Genomic DNA, 23,073 nt, shown 5'->3' with positions numbered 1-23,073 from the left:
GGAAATTTCAGTGTTACTGACACAAGATCAAAATCAGCAACTATCGTCGACGTCTATAAACGGTGTTACATTTAAAGAGCTTATTTCAATAGTGGTACAAGTCCATTTTTGTTCATTCTGAGATACAGAGTCCTAAAGTTAAATGAACGCTGAAAAATCTGCAATTGAGATACCAGAAATATTCAAGTATATGTACTACAGAGTCCTAAAGTTAAATGAGCGTTGAAGAATCTGCAGTTGAGATACCAGAAATACTCAAGTATATTTCACTGAATATTTCTGGTATCTCAACTGCAGATTTTTCAGCTCTCATTTAACTTTAGAACTTTCTATCTCAGAATGAACAAAAATGGAATTGTACCACTATTGAAATAGCCCCTTCATTTAATTATGGAAATCTCCAACACTAATCCAGTCTCTGCTCAAGTGTTACGTACAGATTATTGTAATATTATTGTAGAGTACATCTACGGTGGCCCAACTACATTCCTTCCTAGAAGGTATCTTTCAGAAATTATATTCTTATTCTTCGTAGACTACTTTATTTACAATTTACTGTGAGATGGAAAGTTTATTTTTATCTCTCCTGTACGTAAAAGATTGCCGATTTTGTGAGCTGTTGCATAAAAATATGAAGGTCTCCTATTTGTTACTTTGAAGATAAATCTTTTGTAGGCTATAGTTTTATGAATGTCTGATTTATGGAGAACGAACCGCTTCTATTAGTGTTATTTTTAAATGTATCAGAGAATATATCTAATTTGCCAGTCTGCAGAATGTTGTACTTAATAATTAAACCAATGCAAGCATGAGGGATTCTTGAAACGCGAGAAGTTTCATATGGGGCTCCACAAGGCTCATTATTAGTTCTACCATTGTTTTTCGTACATATAAATGACCCACCGTCTAATATACAACACACACAACTACTTCTATTTTCATGTGACACTAGTTATTGATCCGAACATACGAGGGTAAGTCAAGTGAAAACCTTAAATTTGTTATAACAAATCGAAATTTCGCGCCGTTATTCTGTAAGTTGGTAAGCGTGCTACAAATAGCGTGCAAAATGGCCTGTAGGTGGCACCATAGTGCAGATGCAAACATACCGTCGCAGTATCAGTTTAAAGATGGCCGCCCCACTTGCGACTTGCACCAGGGAAGAACAGCGTCCTGTTATTCGGTTTTTTCTTAGTGAAGGTGTGAAACCTATTGAAATCCATCGACGAATGAAGGTTCAGTACGGTGATGCACGTTTGTCACAGCAGCAAGTCTACGAATGGGGTTGGAAGTTCGCAAATGGTGTGACTTAGTGGAAGATGCTCCTCATCCAGGTCAGGCACAACGAGTTGTGACTCCACAGAACATTGGAGCAGTTGAAGCCATTGTGAAGGAAAACCGCCGAGTAACACTGAATGGCATTGTAGCATGTTTACAGATTAGTCATGGGTCAGCACACCACATTGTGCATGATGTGCTCCGGTTTCACAAAGTGTCTGCAAGATGGGTGCCACAGCAGCTGACTTCTGAAATGAGAGAAGGACGTGTTGATGCTTGTGAAGAACTTATTCGGCGCTTTGAACGAGAAGGTGATGGCTTCCTTGCAATAATCGTTACTGGGGACGAAGCCTGGGTTCACTTCCACCAACCGGAAACGAAGAGAGCGAGCAGGGAATGGCGCCATTCCTCATCACCAAAACCAAAGAAGTTTCGAACAGAACCGTCAGCAGGGAAGGTTATGCTGACTCTTTTGGGACGAAAAAGGCGTCATCTTGGAGCATTGCATGCCTAGAGGGAACACTGTCACCAGTGCATCATACACAGATCTCCTAAAAAATCATCTGCGGCCTGCAATCAAATCAAAGCGACGTGGATTGCTGTCAGCAGGTGTCCTTTTTCAACATGACAATGCAAGGCCCCACACTGCCCGTACAACAGTTGCAACAATCACAGACCTGCATTTTGAGTGTCTTCCTCATCCATCATACTCACCAGACCTTGCTCCCAAGTGATTTCCATTTGTTTGGACCACTCAAAGACGCAATAGGAGGAAAGAAGTTCCGTTCTGTTGAAGAGGTACGCCATGCGGTGCATGAGTGGTTGCGTGGACTACCAAAAGAATTTTTTGCTAAAAGAATTTATGCACTTTGTAAGCGCTGGAGGACTTGAATTGGGCGTGGGGGAGATTATGTTGTAAAGTGATACGGTTTTGTACCACTTCTGCACAATAAATAATATTTAAGATTTTCATTTGACTCACCCTCGTACGTACAGCAACAGAAGAAATGGTAAATAATTTTCTAAAAATAGTACTGGGTGATTTTCTGCAAAAGATCTCGCTCTGAATTCGAAAAAGACAGTATATTCAGTTCTGCACATCTAAAGATGTCACATCAACGATAAATATAAAACATAGTGAGGGAATAGTAACTAGGGTGGAAACTTAAAAATTTGAAGGCGTCCGTATCGATTAGAATTTAAACTGGGAAAAAAGATTTTTGTACTCCTAAAACAATTGAGACACATTTGCGCTTCGAATTATTGCATATCTTTGGGAGAGACAAATCGGTAACTTAACATATTTTGCGTATTTTCATTCTAGAATGCATGAAATAATGTTTGGTTGCAGCTCCTCTTTAAGAAAGAATATTTTCATTGTTCACAAAAGTGCAGCAAGAATAATATGTGGTCCTCACTCATCGTCATCTTGTAGACATCTGTTTGATCAGTTAGGAATTTTGACTACTGCTTCACAGCATATTTAATCCCTCTGAAGTTTGTTATAAGTAATCCCGTGATGTACATAATTACAACATGAGAAGGAAAAGTGACATTCATTATTTCAGTCAAGCTCGACATCGGCATAAAAAGACGTGCAAAATGCTGCCACTAAAATTCTTGATAACATACCCAGTGATATACAGTAAGGTATCTGACTGACGCAAAGTTAAATTTGAAAAAGTTTCTCCTTACCAAGTCCTTCTATTCCGCAGAAGAATTTCTGTTTACGTAATAGGTAAGAAGTGGTGGGAAGCAATATTACTGACTCAAATTAGTATTTAAAAGAAAGATTGTAAATTGTCAGCATGTAGCCATATTTACAAATGAATGTAAAATGACTCGTTCTTCATCATTACGATAAATTGCGCAAATGATCCTCGAAACGAAACTGACAGTGTATGGAATATCGCAGTTCATACTGTAGCAGATACTCAGCAAGAAATAACGTAATATTCTCGAGATAGAATGTTGCTTTTTTATGTTCTCCAGGAACGCAACAGTTCTTGCTGTGGCTGTTGCAAAGGAAGGTCAGGTCACGTACGCAGAACTACCACATGCGTGACACGATGAAACACCGGAAGCGCAGCGTATGTGGAGCAAGGACAAGATCAGGCATCAGCGCGAATGCATCGCATCTGATACTGGCTGGCGTCAAAGAAAACGCGCAGCTCTGTCTTTGAGGTAGAGAGCTACTGATACAGACAACATTAGCGCCTCATCCATTGTGGTAACCAATCAAAAGTTTCGGCTAGAACCATTATCTTTAGAAACTTAAAAACTTGTGCTTAGGCCCGTATTATACAATACAAGATTTTTGATAAAGAGATTTGATCAAAGTCCTTGGGAAGCTTTTACCAAAGATCTGTAGTAACATTTATAGCCTCTCTCTAACTATGATCGAAGTTCGTCACAGTACACTTTTCGCTTCGCTTGCGTTACTTCCTTTAACGTATAAAATGACATCGAAGTGTGTTCGGTGCTTGGGTACCACCACCGTGATCACTGCAAAGTGTGAAGGATATAAAATTCTTCATAATGCAAAGCACGCTGAACATAAAATCCGCAATAAGCTGTTAGTATCTTATAAAGAAATAGCTGCAAAAATCAGCTGCACTTGAAGTGGATGCACTGAAGATGATGTAAGGAAGATATTAAATGGACTACGGAGTCTATGGGGACGTGAAAAGCCAAGATTTGTCGATATAGTGTACATAAGTGAAATAAATGTATTTATTTGTACTCCAAATAAGCTAACCCTCACATATTCCTCCTTGTGTTATGTGTACATTCGTTCATAAATTTATGGAATAATACGCCAAATGGTACATTGTTGGATTGGATCGCTATATTGAAAGCTGGAACAGCTTTCGCCTTTTGCTTAAAATCGTAAGCTAACCATGGGAGCCGGCCGGAGTGGCCGGCGGTTGTAGGCGCTTCAGTGCAGAACCGCGAGACTGCTATGGTCACAGGTTCGAATCCTGCCTCGGGCATGGATGTGTGTGATGTCCTTAGGTTTAAGTAGTTCTAAGTTCTAGGGGACTGATGACCTCAGAAGTTAAGTCCCATAGTGCTCAGAGCCATTTGAACCATTTTCTAAAAATGGGAGATCCTTTAGCAAAAAAGGCATTCATGATTTAAATAATGAAACACAGTAGCAGTTATGTACTTTTTCATGCTTAGAACGACACGATTCGAGAATTTATTCTCATTATGAAGTGCGAAAGATTACTTAGGTATTTTAGCCGGCCGGTGTGGCCGTGCGGTTAAAGGCGCTTCAGTCTGGAACCGCGTGACCGCTACGGTCGCAGGTTCGAATCCTGCTTCGGGCATGGATGTGTGTGATGTCCTTAGGTTAGTTAGGTTTAAGTAGTTCTAAGTTCTGGGGGACTTATGACTACAGAAGTTAAGTCCCATAGTGCTCAGAGCCATTTGAACCATTTTTAGGTATTTTATGTCAGGTTTCGTAAAATCGTACAAATGTCAGATTGTTGTAAGCAGCATCTGCTAAGCAAGAGAGGCACAACAACACACGTACACACATCACATAAGATACCTATGAAAATATTTGTTCTTGATAATGAGAATAAATTCATGTTAAGCACGAACCAATATTATTAAAGCAGTGTTCCATTATTTAAATAATGAATGACACAGTTGCAGGTTTTCCAGAAACATCGGTTATGTTGAATAAATTAAGAAATGACATTTCTTAAATGAGTATCTTGTTTGCAAATATGAGGAGCAACTGAAATGTTTGTTCGGCCATTTTCAAATAATTTTCGTAGTTCTTTATGTACTCATACAGCAGCAGCTCGCGAAACAAATTCTGGTGAACACTTCGCTCTTCTCTTCCCGCTATCTATCGTTTAACCCACAATCGTTTCCATTCCTCTTTCTTTTGAAGCAATTTCATTAATTGCTTTTTTACGGGCAATTGACTGTTCGCCATCTTTTCCCGAGCAACTATGACGAAAAATTTTACGGTAGTGTATTAGCTCCAGTGAGGCAATTTGGTAAAATACGTTTGACAAAAATTTTTACAGTTTTTTGGGCCTTGCGGTTTTTATAAGAATAAAACCAAAATTTGTTATATAGCTCTTTTTTACCTTCATTTACGTTCGTTTTATTCAATATTTATTGCCACGACACGTTTCGGTGACATGCTACCACCATAAGGCGCTTACCTGTTATTTATGGATCAGCTGTAATTACAGATTGCTGTGAAGTGCGAAAAAGTTTTTTGCTGGGTGTGCCAATGAGATGCTGTTGTCCTGCTCAGGAAGGTTAATTTGTGTTAGCGTTCTCCATTCATGAGACTGTATCGTTTAAATAATGTGAAGCATATTTTTACTTATGTGTAATGCGAATATAGCCTTATCTGCTACACAGAACACAAAAAAGGCGCAACATCATCACTTCACAATTTGACGTACAGTTGTTTACATAGAGTGGCTAAAGCGTACTAAAGACTCTTCAACTGCTAAGATAATGCATATACAATTTTTTTTTACAAGCATTTTACATCATCACATTTATATTGCATGGTTTTCACTATGTTATTTACCTTATTCACTACTATTCTTTTTTTACAAGTAGTCGCTGAAATTATTTTTAGGTATAGAATAAGCATTTCCTCTCTTTACAATTACGGAACAAGCATTAAACACTGGAGAATTTTTTGGACAGATTTACGGTGTTACTTTCTAACCTGTCATCGACCACCTTTTTACTACGTATTTTGCCATTGATAAAAATTTCATGTTTTTCATGTAAGTCGATTTTATATCGCTTGTCCAGTTTATGTAATATATGAAAACCATTTTTAATATCATGCGTAGGTGCGCAGTGTCTCTAGTTTGCGCAGTTATTGCTTATTTAGGATAACTTTTTGTGTTACTGGCATTTATTTGATTATAGCAGGATTCTCCGAAAAACGTAGTGCAATAAATATTGAATAAAGCTAACGTCGGGGAAGCTGAAAAAGTACTATTTTATGAATCTCTTAACACAGACGCAAACCTCAGTCAATTCCAGGCAACATGGAAAAGGGTGAAAAAGGAAGGTAGAATTCTTAGCTCTGATTATTGTGTTCTAGATTGGCAGGTGTTTCCAGATACCCATAACTGTTAACTTCAAATGGTTATCTTTGTTCGACAAATAACACATTGTACTGCATTGTAAATACACAGCTAGGCGTTTCGAGAGTTACGCTGTCAACTCGCTGTCTGTGTTTGAATCATCAGTCACAAGCAAAGTAGCGCGCCAAAAACTAAAGCTCATTTTACAGAAAGCTCTCGTCTTACATTAGTCTTTCGTAGTGCCACAGAACGTGTATGCTTGTTGCCACACCAGCTGATTTCCAGTGCAATGGCCTGTCCAGTTAACACAAGTTCGCAACGTCACTTGAGCGCAAAGAGTTATTAACCATTCCTTTCCATTCCAAAGGTAATCAGTAGTGCTTATGCTTCATTGTGTGTTATGTGCTAACTAAATGTTACGATTCACTTAAAAACCACCTTGGGTTTGTAAAACGGATACTATTGAAATACTCCTTTTAAAGTCCCTGCTATGTAACTGGTTGTATACACATGCTCATTTTATTACCATTGCAGCGCTGAAGCTTTTTAGAAACGTTTCCACCAAGTTATGATACGACAAAGGCTAAATTCGTTTCCATTAATTCTGAAGCATCGCGAATGGTTGTTGCTAGGTTTTTGGTCGAATTGATCCATAAAGCAGCCGTGGTTCTAGCTGATCCCAAAAGCGTTCCTTGAGATTTAGGGCAGAGCTCTGAGCAGGCCAGTTCCATCTGACTTTTTTTCGAATTAGTCGTTGCTTTTTGTATAGGAATATTCTCATGCCGATGGAGATGATGTTCGGTTTCGAACTGTTTTCATGCGTATAACTGCGAAGGCTTTCACAACCAGAGTCTGTTAATATAAAAATGTTGTAGGCGTGGTGCCGTATCGTATGATAAAATAACTGTCACGGGATAAAACCGATGTTTCTTCTTGGTTATTTTATGTTAACTCGTTTCGTGAACACCGGAGTTCAACTGGTCATCAACCAAAAGATTTAGACCGAGCTTACATGTGTAAAAAAAAAAAAAAAAAAACAAAAAAAAACAAAAAAAAACCTTGAACTATCAGGTCATCTACAGGGAATGTCGCTGTCACCACATCCCACGCAAATAAATATCTTTCGCAAGGCGATTGTCGAAGCAATATGCCTCGATCTGAAGGCCAAATCGTTTATCGAGACTCATGTAGTCGATAAAATCGTTCCCCGCTGCTCCACAGGTCAAAGACAGCTTTGTCTGAACTACTTAAGCTTTGTCTGAACTACTTATGCAATGCATTCATACTTATGACACGTGTCTTTTGAGTAGCAGCACGACTAGTGAAGACCGATTCGTACCAATTATCAGAAGATAGCTGTGTTACTGACTTCTGTATATTAGTTTCAACGAAGACCCCTGCAATAGCTCCTACGTTGACAACCATTTCATTATCAATACAATACGATTGCAGATGTAATATTTTGTTCACGTACGTGTATTTTAATATGCATGTCGGACAAAAATCAATCTTTCGCCCACCACGCACTCTGGAATCATCACGCACACTGCGCAATACTGCCTCTAGTCTTGCAAAATGATTTCAGTTTGGCCAGGAAGATTGTCCACAAGTTTCTTCAGGTATGCTACGAGGGGCGTTGGAAAAGTCCGTGACAAAAATAAAAACTACTTACGTGTTTGGGGTAAACCTTTTTTATTTTTCGACGTAATCTCCTTTTAGACTTATACACTTCGTCCAACGCTATTCTAATTTGTTGATTCCTTCCGAATAATATGAATTGTCCAAGTCTGCAAAATGGCCATTAGTTGCTGCAGTCGCCTCTTCGTTCGAATAGAATTTTTGTGCCGCCAGCCATTTCTTCAAATTGGGGAACAAATAGTAGTCCGAAGGAGCCAAGTCTGGAGAATAGGGGGGGATGTGAAACGAGTTGGAATCCTATTTCCAATAATATTGGGAGCACAACAGCTGAGGTGTGTGCTGGTGCATTGTCGTGATGGAAAAGGACTTTCTTTACGGTCCAATCGCCGGCGTTTTTCTTGCAGCTCGGTTTTAAAACGGTCCAATGACGATGAATAATATGCACCTGTAATAGTTTTACTCTTTTCCCGATAGTCGATGAGGATTATCCCTTGCGAATCCCAAAAGACAGTCGTCATAACCTTTCCGGCCGAAGGAATGGTCTTCGCCTTTTTTGGTGCAGATTCCCCCCTGGTAACCCAATGTTTTGATTGTTTTTTTGGTCTCAGGAGTATAGTAATGAATCCGTGTTTCATTCACAGTGACGAAACGGCGCTTAAAGTACTGTGGATTCTTCCTGAACAGCTGCAAACAATCCTTGCAACACTTCACACCATTCCGTTTTTGGTCAAGCGTGAGCAATCGCGAACCCATCTTGCAGATAGCTCTCTCATGTCCAAATGTTTATGCAAAATATTATGGAGCCGTTCATTCGAAATGCCCACAGCACTAGCAATCCCACGCACCTTAACTCTTCCGTCATACATGACCATATCATGGATTTTATCAATGATTTCTGGAGTCGTAACCTCCAAAAATTTTGAAACCACTTATAAACTGTTCTAATCGAAGGTGCAGAGTCATCATAATATTTATCAAGCTTCTCTTTAGTCTCTTGAGGCGTTTTGCCCGTCATAGAGTAATGTTTAATCACCACATGAAATTCATTTTCGTCCATTTTTTGACAATAACTCGACTTCCTTGATTCACACGAATGCCAAACACAGAGAAATAGACCATTATGGCTGAAACTTGGTGTGCGCTCTTTCCAAAGATGCTACTAACTAAACATGACCTCGATACGAGCCGGTGGTGCCATCTGTCGGACTTTTCAAACACCCCTCGTATATCCAGCTGAATCCACTCGTTGATGATTAGATCCCCTAGAGATACCATATTAAGGGAATGTTAATTGCTATGTTTCATGCAATGTACCAAGTAAACTCAGAAGTTTTATATGGGATTAATGTCGTGTGGTTAAGCGAGATACACACGTACGTTAATGTCTCTGAGTGATCGTCAAACCACGAACGTATACGAGAAACCGGTGAACCCGGCTGTTGCCATCTTGGAAAACGGATATGTTCATAGCCTACACATCAAGAAGATGTACAAGGGAGGGCAACACAAGGTCGCGGAAGATGTTGAAATCTACATCTACATGATTACTCAGAAAATCACAATTAAGTGCCTGGCAGGGGTTCACCGAACCACCTTCAAATATTTCTCTAGCGTTCCACTTCCGAACAGTGCTGGGAAAAACGACCATTTAAATCATTCCGTGACAGCTCTGATTTTTCTTATTTTACTGTGATGATCATTCCTCCCTTTGTAGATTGGCGCCAGCAAAATATTTTCACACTCTGAGGAGAAAGATGGTAATTGAAATTTCATTAGAAGATCCAGCCACAGCGATAAATGTCTTCGTTTTAATGACTACCGCCCCAATTTACGCTTCCCATCTTTGGTACTCTATTCCATATTTCGCGATAATATAAAAAGGACTGCCCTTCTTTGAACTGTTTCTGTTTCCTCCGTCAATCCTATCTGATGCGGATACCTCCCAGCACATCAGTACTCCAGAAGAGGACGGACAAGAGTAGTGTAAGCAGTCTCTTTAGTAAATCTTACATTTTATAACTGTTCTCCCACTAAATGCCAGTCTTTGGTTTGCTTCCCCCACAACATTATCTATGTGTCGTCTCAATTTAAGTATTCGTAATAGTAATCCCAAAGAATTTAGCTGAGTTATCATATTCGTGTGATTTATCGTGTAATAGAAATTTAGCGGATCCTTTTTAGTGGTAACGTTGATGACTTCACACTTAATGATTTAGAGTCAATTGCCACTTTTTGCGCCACACAGAGACCTTGTGTAAATCATTTTGCAATTCGATTTAGTCATCTGATTACAAGACGGTAAAAGACAGCATCATCTGCAAGCAATCTAAGAGATCAGCTCGGATTGTCTGTTAAATTGTTTATGCAGATCAGCAGCTACAGTCGGCCTATAACGCTTCCTTGGGAACGCCACATATTACTTCTATTTACTCTATGGCTTTCCGTCAGTTATTACGAACTGTGACTTTTGTGACAGGAGATCACGAATCAAGTCACATAACTGACACGATTCTCCATATGCGCGCCATTTAGTTAGAAGTCGCTTGCGAGGAACAGTGTGAAAAGCCTTCTGGAAATCTAAAAATATGCAATTAACTTGACTTCCCCTGTCGATGACACACGTTACTTCGTGAGAATGAAAAGCTATTTGTGTTGCTCAAGAACAGAGTTCTGAATCCGTGTTGGCTTTTTGTCAATAAATCGTTTTCTTTGGGGTGATTCATAATGTTCGAGCACAGCATAAGTTCCAGAATCCTACTGCAGATCGACGTTAGTGGTATGGGCTGTAATTCAGCGGATTGCTCCTTTCTTTCTTGGGTGCTGGTGTGACTTGTGCAACTTTCCAGTCTTTAGGTACGGTCTTTCTACAAGTGAACACTTGCATATGGTTGCTAAGTTGGGATCTATTGGATCAGCATACTCTGAAATGAACTTGACTGGTGTACAATCTCAGCCGGAAGCCTTGGTTTTCCTAAGTGTTTTAAGCTGCTTCGCTATACCGAGGATATCTGTTTCTTGGTTTGTGTTCACTGTAACCTGAATGAATGGGCCCAGTTATGGTATGAAAAGCATTCGTCCCCTCCCCACCAAACATCCTGTTCCCGCTACAACCTCTACATACTGTGGGCTAATCGCCACGCTGAGCCGCAAGTGTACTCGGTGGCTTCCATTATTAAAGAAAAGACACGAAATCGCGAATCGTTGGACCACACACAATTCACCTTCTATCCAGTGTACCGAGCAATGTGGCGCAGTGTTAAGCACGCTGGTCCCGTGCTCGGGACGGCGACGGTTCATATCCGCGTCCGATCATGCGTCGTCCGGTTTTCAGTGATTTCCTTAATCGTTCTAGGCAAATGCTGGGATGGGTCCATTGAAAACGTAACGGCCGATTTCCTTCGGCATCCTTTCGTAATCCGAACCTGTGCTCCGTCTCTAATGACTACGCTGTCTACGGTCCGTTAACCTCCTGTCTTCCTTCCTTTTTCCTGTCCAGTTTATGTGTTGTGTTGTTTGTCCCATGGAAGACGTGCAGCTTTATCTGCTGTTGTGAGCAATGGCATTTTGCGAGTTGCCCTACTATGTTCGAGTGCAAACTGGTTGAGATAAATCTGCATTTACTGGCAGCAGCAATGCCTGCTAGGTTGTAAATTGATTATATGCCATGTTACACGGCTGCGAATGGTAACAGCGTATCTTGTAAACACATTTCACAGTCCGCGTTGATACACCAGCAAATCGTCCAACTTGACTGACGCTGCGTCCAAACATGACAGCTTTTTTCTCCCGCTCTGTCAAGTCTCCACGTCGACTTCTCTTACTGCGCTGTTTAAATACAACCGACAGCAATATACACACAGTTTCACTGCCATGACTTACGACAGCGTAAGGTGACTGCCTGGTACCATTTCTACACAATCGCCGAAGTGACCAGAGGGCTCTGTTAAGGGGGATGATTAATATTTCTTCTGGTGACCTCATTTTCATTTTTTAAAACCAAGTTGAGGAGCACGCGATCGGATTTTCCAACACAAACCTTTTTTAACTTGATCGCGAGGTATAACTTAGATTACCGGTTGCGATTGTTAAACAAACATCTTCAGATCAAAAGAAGGCAAAAATGGCCCTACTCGTAAAGTTTCGTAAACATACAAAATGTAACTTACCGAAAATAAAAGAACGAAAAATGAACATACTATAAAAAAGTATAGTCCAGTACAACAGGTAATACTCCCCAAGCATTGTATACACTTGCTTGGTCACTAAGACTGCTGTGCATCGTTTTCACTTAACAATTATTTGCAAACCTCCCCCACACTCCCCAACAGAGACGAGAAAAGGGGACAGCTATCAACGTCCGTGTTGCCACATTTCACCTATTCAGATTACAGTATATCAGTTTATGAAGTTAAAATAAGGATGATGATTTTTATGATCATAACTAGGACGAAGTCAATGTGTGTTCCTCTACGCCACCTTTAAAAGGAATCAATCACTAATCTACTTTAGGGCAAGAAAGATAGCAAAGTTACTTGGTTGAATTTATAGCAAAATAGATTTGTGTGAGTGGCCAAAGAACAGAGTGGTAGAAATTTCAATAAAGGTCATTAAAGGAATCAACATGGACACCATTATGAAAATAAAACTATTAACAGAGAAATAATCCAGATGAGCATACTGACACATTTGTTTGATACTTAAAACAGCTCGCAGTTAAAAGCAGCAAATCTGTAAAAAGCAGCATTAAAATAAAAGATGCAAAATAAAACAGAAAAAAATTTGTGAACGTTCCAGCGTGCGCCAACAAGTTCGTTGGATTCAATAGGCGTCGCTTTGCTCAGTTATGCTTTAACTTTCTGTTCCTGTTGAAAAGCGATGTAGAGTATACGGGCCAGGGGGAGAGGGTTACGGATGGGAATGTGTCTCGGACGGAGGTCTGGAGAAGGATAACCTAGACACTCTCGTAATCTCCATCGAATATGCCAATCATCGTTCTGATAGTGTAAGCAGTGGGCTATCGGATTAAGCATAAAGCTTTGAATGAAGAACTTAAGCGAAGTCGCGTGTCGACTAAACGCGGCTCTCCCTGTCTCAGACGAGTTGGTTACGCGCGCAAACGAACCGTTTACTGGCTGATGCTGCTGCTGCCGCGCATTTCGATGTGCGGCTTTAAAAAAGCCGCATTTTTAGTTGAATTGCCGAAACATCAGTGCGAAGTTAATACGGAAATAACAGTTTGTTTACAAATGGTTCAAGTTCGTCATAAGATTTTCTGTTCAAATGGCTCTGAGCACTATGGGACTTAACATCTGAGGTCATCAGTCCCCTAGACTTAGAACTACTTAAACCCAACTAACCTAAGGACAGCACACACATCCATGCCCAAGGTAGGATTCGAACCTGCAACCGTAGTAGCAGCGCGGAATCCGGACTGAAGCGCCTAGAACCGCTCGGCCACGCAGTTTATCGTTTTCCACTGAATCGAGGTGTATTTGTTCATTCACTTAATCAGTATACGGTTTGCCTTTTCTCTAAACTTCGTATTCAGTATTATTGAAAAAGTAGTGATAAACAGAACACTTTTCGTTATAACATCAGTAATAAAAAATATGAGAACTTAGTTTATTCAGCTCTTAATGAAAATTTTTTTCTTTACCGAATTATTTGACTGACTGCCCTTATGTTTTTCACTTTATGTCTGGCATATCCAGTGGTGCAGCCCAAACACGTACAATGTTCAAAAACAGATTGTTAATGTGATTCAGTGTTTTTGGGTGAATAATAAGTTGGGTAGAAGTAGAAGCCTCATCTCATTGAAGGAGTAATGAGAAACATGACGTGTGCGAATGTGAAAAAAAACTAGGTTTGGATTGAAAAAAGTAACACATGAAATACGCTCCGAAAATACCATACGATACACATCTGAGTACAGACGTACATAAAAACAAATTAATCTTGCAACAGGACACTGACACGAAGAATACTGCTTCGGATTCTATATTGTGGTTCTTGCACAACGCTCCAAAAAGGCTAAAGACACTCTCTATGTATACATTATATTGAAAATTTATAGAGCACCTTAAATCTTTCATTAAAAGCAACCATGCTATAAATAAAAGCGATATGATGAAGACAATTACACAATCCTGAGGAAAAATACACGGAGAATTTGAACACAGCAACTATTCAAAGAAAAAAAGCACCTCAAGTTTCTGAACACTTGTCAAGCTTCTAAAACAGGCGGTTCCGTTAAATTTTTTTATTTGACGCAATGTATCATTGTAATGTTGTTGGTGTTGTGGTCTTCAGTCCAGACACTGGTTTGATACAGCTCTCCATGCTACTCTATCCTGTGCAAGCTTTTTCATCTCCCAGTACCTGCTGCAACCTACATCCTTCTTAATCTGTTTGGTGTATTCATCTCTTGGTCTCCCTCTACGATTTTTACCCTCCACGCTGCCCTCCAGTACTAAATTGGTGATCTCTTGATGCCTCAGAACATGTCCTACCAACCGGTCCCTTCTTCTAGTCAAGTTGTGTCACAAATTTCTCTTCTCCCCAATTCTAGTCAATACCTCGTCATTAGTTTTGTGATCTACCCATCTAATCTTCAGCATTCTTCTGTAGCACCACATTTCGAAAGCTTCTATTCTTATCTTGTCCAAACTATTTTTCGTCCACGTTTCACTTCCACACATGGCTACACTCCGTACAAATACTTTCAGAAACGACTTCCTGACACTTAAATCTACACTCGATGTTAACAAATTTCTCTTCTTCAGAAACGCTTTCCTTACCATTGCCAGTCTACATTTTATATCCTCTCTACTTCGACCATCATCAGTTATTTTGCTCCCCAAATAGCAAAACTCATCTACTACTTTAAGTGTCTCGTTTCCTAATCTTGGCCACAATAATGCGTTCACTATGCTGATTGTAGTAGCTTACCCGCTCTCCTATTTTTTATTCCACGCTCCGATCCGTAGAACGCAAGTTTTCTTTCTCCTGATAACGACGTCCTGCTGAGTAGTCCCCGCCCGGAGATCCGAATAGGGGACTATTTTACCTCCGGAACACTTTACCCAAGAGGACGCCACCATCATTTAATCATACAGTAAAGCTGCATGCCCTCGGGAAAAATTACGGCTGCAGTTTCCCCTTGCTTTCAGCCGTTCGCAGTACCAACACAGCAAGGCCGTTTTGGTTAGTGTCACAAGGCCAGATCAGTCAATCATCCAGACTGTTGCCCCTGCGACTACTGAAAAGGCTTCTACCCTCCTCAGGAACCACATGTTTGTCTGACCTACAGTACGGCTGTCTGTATCACTGAGGCACGTAAGCCTCCCCACCAACGGCAAGGTCCATGGTTCATGGGGGGGATGATTTTCATACGTAAAATAAATACTTAAGCATCTACAATCTGCGGTGCACTTCCGTGTTAACACAGTGATTCATCTCCTAAACAACAAAATTTGAAATAATGCCAGTTGGAATGAATTTTTGCACTTATGTCCGTGTAGTAAGAGCAGAGGCAGTTAGGCAAGAAAGTAATTACATTAGGCTATTATAAACAAAACTGTTTTAATGCATATACATACTTACAGGTACACTCAAAAGCTTTTATCCCTAACGTATACTTTCACTCCCAAGAAATGACTAACATACTGTACTTATTAGCCATACCTCCACTAGTATTCCACAAGGAGCAACTTCTTGTTCATGCTTGATTGCCTTGAAATATTTCATTGTTCTTCAAACGGCGAATCATGCCTCAAGTTTTTTGACTCTCGAAACTAATGTACGGGGAACAAACACAACTTTTCACTTTATTTTCTGGGTCATTCTTGAAATTCTCTCAAGTCCGCGATTACTTCTTCTCGGCCATCAATATGCACTACAAGTACAACTCTATATGTTCACGCCAAATGAACGACACAGCTCAAATGAAAAGACTTAATTTTCCTTGTGCGTTGGCTTTGCAGGACTACCAGTTTGCCATAGTGCTGTTCACTGTGAACACAAGGCCTACTCTCCACTTATGACTCAGTTATGCTTCCAATCCGCAAGAATCCGAGCCTTTTGTTGTTGTTGCTCTCAGACTCAGGTGCTCGGGAATCATGGCGTATTTACATTCCCGAGAGTCTCGAGAAAAATGCTGTACAAGAAATTTATCGAGAAGTGGTCGAGTGTCTCCATAAATATGGTCTTTTTTCCAGTCCGTCGAAACGGCGTTTTAAGTTTATGTATGGGGAACATAGAAATAGGCATCACTGACGTTGAAAAGCAGCTGAAAAAGTTGAAAACAAATAACACGCCAGGTCAAGATGGAACCCCCATTGTGAATCTTTTGCCCAGACAAACTCCCAAGCGACTGGAAAAAAGCGAATGTGATTCCCATATATAAGAAAGGCAAAAGTAGGGATCCGAAAAATTACAGACTCATACTCTTAAAGTCGGTTTACTGCAGAATCCTTGAGTGTATTGTAAGTTTAAATGTAAGTTTCCTTGAGTGAGAAAAACTTCGTCCACAAAACAGCACGGACTTAAAAAGCATCACTCTTTCGAAACTTAACTTGCCCTTTTCTCCCACGATAACCTGCGAATTATGCAATGGGCGGATTCCAGCGTTTGATACGGTGCTACACTGCAGACTGTTGACGTATATTTGAGTGCCTTGAAGTCTTTTTAAGGAATAGAATCAAGTGCGGTGTCCTGGATGGCCAAAGTTCATCAGACTAGGGTATTGCCAGGAGTGCCCCACGGAAGCGTATACATAAGTGATCTGACAGGTAGGGTGAGCAGCAAAATGTGACCTTTTGCAGATGACGCAGTGTTGATCGAAATGTAGAAAAATGGAATCTAATGCAGATGAGTTGGGTAAACTATTCTATCACGCATGAATAAAGTGTTGGTTGTGTGCTGCTTAACACAGTCACGTCCATTAAACATCTCGATGTAAGTTTGGAAAGCGATATGAAATGGAACGAGCACATAAGATCGGGTGTAGGGAAGACGAATGGTCGATTTCGGTTTATTAGGGGAATTCTTGGAGATTGTAGATCATCTATAAAGGAGACTGCGTACAGGAGGTCAGCACGACCCATTCTTGAGTACTGCTTGAGCTTTTGGAACCCTTACCAGGTCGGATTAAAGGAAAACGTGGAAGAAATTCTTAGGCTTGGTGATACATTTGTTATCGGTAGGCTTAATCAACACGCGAGTAAGGGCAGTAGCGACAGTGCATGCAAGGTATGGTTATGTTAGTGCGAGGTATCGTGCATCGTTACCTTTGTCGTTGCGGAAGCTCGTTGTTGGGCTTTCTGCAGCTGCTGCGTCCCACAGTTCAAGGTCGTCATACATTAGTGGGCGATCGGTCATAGATCAGCTCACAGTGTAGGGAGTGTGTGTGGCTGGTTTGCGTGCTGTGTACAGTACGGTTTCCCTACGATTGCCTATTTTTCGGCGGGTCGAGCATCTGGGGTTACCAGTAGTAGCTGTGTTGCAGGGGCTCACCGGACCATAGGTGTTTAGTTTCTTGCTAATAGTGTCTTTGGTATATTATGTTTCCATCTATGGTTGTGGTCGTAGTTACCCAGAGAAAGGATAAACGGGTTACGCGAGTGTCTCGTGTTATTGTACAGTCGTATGGAGAGTTTTTGGAATACCTGCAAGATGATATCTAGCCGATATTCCCGGTGTAGGTCCGCGGTGCGCGTGTAGCGCGGAGCGTTGCTTATGATTCTGAGTACTTTGTTCTGTATGAGCTGCAGACGGCGCAGGCGTGTGGGCGCAGCGAATCCCCAGACAGGGGCTGCGTACATCATTAGGGGTCGAATTAGTGTCATGTACATGGACCTAGGCACCCTCCTATTCAGTGTGCTACGCCTGTTAAGCATAGGGTAGAGTTGCCTCGCGTTTGCTTTGTTGGTCACGTGTTTAATGTGGTCCCCCCAGAGTAGTTTCCGGTCCAGCCAGACACCGAGGTATTGGACCTTCTCGCGGAAACGTATTGGGCGTGCATGTCGTGTTATTGGGTTACAGTGCTGATGTTTGCGCGGTAGTTTCGGTCTTCTAGTGAAAAGAACGGCTTCGCACTTGAAATAACCAACAATGCTACAAGTATCCTCAGCCATGGACCATATCGGGGTTGCGAAGTACGAGTGTGTATGTAGATGTTTCATATGAGTCAAAATGCACACGAAACAATTACTGCAGCTTACCCCAGCTGTGGTACGTATTACGTAAATTGAAGGTGGAGAGTGGAGAAAGGAACGGAAAGGGAGGGAACTAATGACATCAGCTGCATCGGGACTTTATGCGGTATCAGCGCAGACGAGTAAAAATGTGTGCCGGACCGGTATTCGAATCCCGGATCCGCCGCTTATAGGCAGTTGCGTTAACCACTGTGCCAGCCGGACACAGTATATATGTTCAAAGCGAGGACAATTTCGGCACGCCTCCTGACCGACTCACATTCCCACTTGGCGCCACCTGTCTGCACTCCCTGTCCAACACCACCAGGTCGCTATTTTGAGATTCCCGCAGAAGGTCGAAATTGTGCATCCGCACTGAAGTTGGTGATTGCACATCGAGGCGAATAAGTTGTACGAGGGTCACTCCGAAAGAAATGCACACTATTTTTTTAAAATCCATCATTTATTCTACATGTTTGAAGGTTTTACAGTGTGTAGATACATCCTTTAGGAACAATATTTTCATTTCTCCACATAATTTCCGTCCCTCTCAACTGCCTTACGCCATCTTGGAACCAGCGCCTGTATACCCGCACGGTAAAATTCTGGATCAACCTGTTGGAGCCACTGTTTGGCAGCGTGCACAAGGAGTCATCATCTTTAAACCTTGTTCCACGAAGAGAGTCTTTCAGTTTCCCAAAAAGATTATAGTCACATGGAGCCAGGTCAGAACTGTAAGGCGGGTGTTGGGTGTTGTCCATCCGAGTTTTGTGATCGCTTTCACGGTTTTTTGACTGACATGTGGCCGTGCATTGTCGTGCAATAGCAAAATGTCCTGCTTTTGCCTTTGTGGTCGAACAGTACCCAGTCGAGCTTGAAGTTTCTTCAGTGTCGCCACATTTGCATCAGAATTTGTAGTGGTTCCACTTGGCATGATGTCCACAATCAACAGTCCTTCGGAATCGAAAAACACTGTAGCCATAACTTTTCCAGCAGAAGGTGTGGTTTTGAATTTTTTTTTCTTGGGTGAATTTGCATGATGCCACTCCATTGATTGCTTCTTCATCTCTGGTGAAAAATGATGGAGCCATGTTTCATCACCTGTCACAATTCTTCCAAGTAATTCATCTCCACCATTCTCGCACTGTTACAAAAGTTCGCTGCATACCGTTTTCCTTGTTTCTTTGTGAGCCACTGTTAACATCCTGGGAACCCACCTGGCACAAACCTTTTTTTAACGCCAACACTTTCAGTATTCTGCAAACACTTCCTCCACCTATCCCAACGTAACGTGACAATTCGTTCACTGTGATGCGTCTGTCAGCAGTCACCGATTCGTTAACTCTCTGCACATTGTCTGGGGTGTGTGCAGTACGAGGCCTGCCGCTGCGAGGACAATCCTCAATATTGCCAAGCCCGCTTTCATCACGTAACCTGCTTGCCCATCGAATAACTGTACTGCGATCGACAGCAGCATCTCCACACACCTTTTTCAACCTCTTGTGGATGTTTCCCACTGTCTCGTTTTCACAGCACAGGAATTCTATGACAGCACGTTGCTTCTGACGAACGTAAAGTGTAGCAGCCATCTTGAAGACATGCTGTGACGGCGCCACTCACGGGAACAGGTTAACTAAGTTTGAAAACAAGCGGGAAGGATGTATCTACACACTATAAAAGTTTCACATATGCAGAATGAAAACTGTATTTTTACAAAAATAGTGTGCATTTTTTTTTGAGTGATCCTCGTATGAATGCATGGTATCTGTTCTTATGCAAGCAATTAATTCGGATTGGCATTGAACAACAGATTTGTTAGATATCCTCCTGAGGAATATCGTGACAAATTTTGTACAAATGTCGTGTTAGAACGTCAAAATCCAGAGCAGGATGGAGAATCCTGATCATAATGGTCCGAACGTTCTCAGTTATGGGGAGATGCGAGAGTCTTGCTCGCCAAGGCACGTTCTATTTTTAGCAAGCACGAAGACAAGCAGCATAAAACTCTCGCCGTGTGCACGCGGGCATCATCCTGCTGAAATGTAAGCCGAGGATGGCTTGCCAAGGGCAACAAAACATGGCGTAGAATGTCGTCGACGTACCGCTGTGCTGTAAGGGTGCACCGGATGACAACCAAATGGGTCCTGTTATGAAAAGAAATGGTAGCCCAGGCCATCACTTCTGATTGTCGGGCAGTATGGCGGAAGGTAGTCAGGTTGGTATCCAACCGCTGTCTGGGGCTTCTCTAGGCACGCCTTCGCTAGTCGTCGGGGTTCAGTTTGAAATGGGACTCGTCACTGAAGACAATTCTACTCCCGTCAGTTAGATTTCAGGCCGAAGGCATGAATAGTCTAGTTGGGACTATGCGCAAGTACGTTTTTAGTATTTTAACTTGCATTTACTGCCCGTAAGATGGCCGCACAGTGACCGAAATCTAGATATGTAATAAATATCATTTCCGACTGTTTGCTGCACCCTTTACTACTGGATGAATAACTGTCAGTAAATCTGAAAGTGGTAGGCTAAATGTAGACAATGAGGTTCAAACATTTGTGTAGTGGACTAGGAAGACTAGGAAGCCATTAAAAGTGCAAAGCCAAGGATATATCAGATAAATGTTCTATAATTATAAAAGATAGTTAAATGCTGCAATCCACGGATCAATTTGATAGTAATAATGGGCTGTTAGGCAGCTAGTAATGTTTCCAGCTATGGTTTTGGTCAGAAGTTAGTCGATCGCTGCTATGATATACTTTAGCAAGATAGACGGTGAAGTGGGAGTTAAAGATGCGGAATCTGCAGATAATTCGTCCTATTATTATTGCTTGGATTTCAGCAGAATATGATATCGTTAAGCTGAGGCTAAACGGAGTCTTCACATGACCAAATAGTTACATTCAGTGAAAAGTAGTGTCGGTATCTTTGGCAGATTCGAGCAGGCCGACTGGGACAGATAGATTAGCATTATATAGTGTGAAAGGGCTTTAGTATCGGTATAAGGCAGATCTTTCGGACACTCCTGTAGATGAATAGTAGATGCTGGATGAACAGGCTAATAAAAAGACGTTATGAATTAGGAAAGTGAAATTAGGGGCGATATAACTGCTCGGATGTGACACAGATTTAAAGTAGACGGAATCCCATAACTTTTCGAAAGATTTTTGTGTATCAAGTACAACAGAGTTAACGAAGTGTCATTTAGGCCATTCGTTCAGCTACCGAGATGTGAATATGGATTCTGAGGAGCAGCGCGTATTTGAAAGTGTTTGTGGATATCGGCGACGTGAATAAATATGAAAATCTTGTTGGAAGGGCTCTAGATGGAGGTTTCATTACAGACTTTATATGTTTCAGAAGTAGGTGGATTTTGAAGCCTTCCAACGGACGGAAAAGGTTGATACAAATGATGGTGTTGTGGGGGAACAGGGGCATCTTTATACATGTGACACGTTTACGCAGAGCGCTCTTATCGTCAACAATTCTTTCTAGAGCTACCGACAATGGAAGACTAGTACTGCCATCTGCTGAGGATTCTCACAAACTTCACGGCAACAGCTGTGTGAATGATTAGCGCGAACAGCGTATTTGTGTTTCTGTGAAAGGTGAGTAAATTTTGATACTCAAATATCAAGCGCCTAGGGAGCATAGCTTTTAGAACAGATAAATATACATAGGGTGACCAGATGCAATTGTTTAAAAAGGAGGACAAACAGCTTCAAAAAGGAGGACAAAGGAAGAAAAAAGAGGACACATCAAACAGGTTAACTGCAGATGAGGATACCACCCATCAGCTTTGTACAAGTCACGTGACTGCCGGGAATTACCGGTAAAACTAGTAGTTAATTGTTACTGATGGTCAGGTGGTGATTGACTGAGCAATATAAAAAAAATTAAAAACATTGACTGTGGTGACAGTGTGGCGTCAATTGTTTTGTTATGTCAACAACACGGAATTGTTTACAAACCTAAAAACATAAGACCATTCACTTCCCTTCATTCGATGCACCGCTACCAACATCTACATTTGAAGAAGCAGCTGACGACATGTAAACTGCACTTTAACCTTCCGAATACAAATAAATTGAATGACTATGAAACAATGAAATAAGACCATGACAGTTAATCTGTCGAGTTATTTCTTACCTTTATTGGCCACTGAGACGTACGTTCCAGCTCCACATATCTTACATTCCGCTTCAAATTCATTTCTCCCTTTCTTGAAAGCCGGATATTTGCAGGAAAGGACATCAGAAAATGTACACTTTCGTTTAGGTATAGCCAAATATTTTACGTAACTCACTCGGTTAAAAATTACACTCATAAATCACACGTGCACTACAGGAAGCCAAGCAAAGATACGAAACGAAAATTTTAAATAATTAATATTTGCATTCGCTTATAGATCGATCAACGATAACATCGACGATCCTGGTGCTATCTACTAACACCGCTGTGCCAACAGTTAAAGTATTTAAGAAAACAGCAATAGAACGGGAAGAATTGTAAATTCAGCTGTATTACGCTCAACTTTCCGAAAAAGCCGGACACTGTAAAAATCCGCCCGGACCCCGGACAAAGAGCTAAAAAGGAGGACATGTCCGGATTAATCCGGACGTCTGGTCACCCTACACTGACCAGCCAGAACATTATGACCACCGACTTACTATGGATATAAACCCATCCAGGCGATAGCAGCGTCACCTGGCAAGGAACGACTGCTAGTCAGGCATGCGCACAGTACATATAGTCTCAGTGAGCGTACTGTCCATGTGTAGAATGGGGAAGGCGTGCGATCTGTCTGAGTTTGACGGAGTGCAGATTGTGATGGCCCGGAGGCTCGGCACGATCATTTCGGAAACTGCACGACTTGTCGGGTGTCCGAT

The sequence above is a fragment of the Schistocerca serialis genome, chromosome 6, assembly GCF_023864345.2.
Source record: "Schistocerca serialis cubense isolate TAMUIC-IGC-003099 chromosome 6, iqSchSeri2.2, whole genome shotgun sequence".
Classification (NCBI taxonomy): Eukaryota; Metazoa; Arthropoda; class Insecta; order Orthoptera; family Acrididae; genus Schistocerca; species Schistocerca serialis.
Note: the sequence above shows the minus strand (reverse complement) of the source record.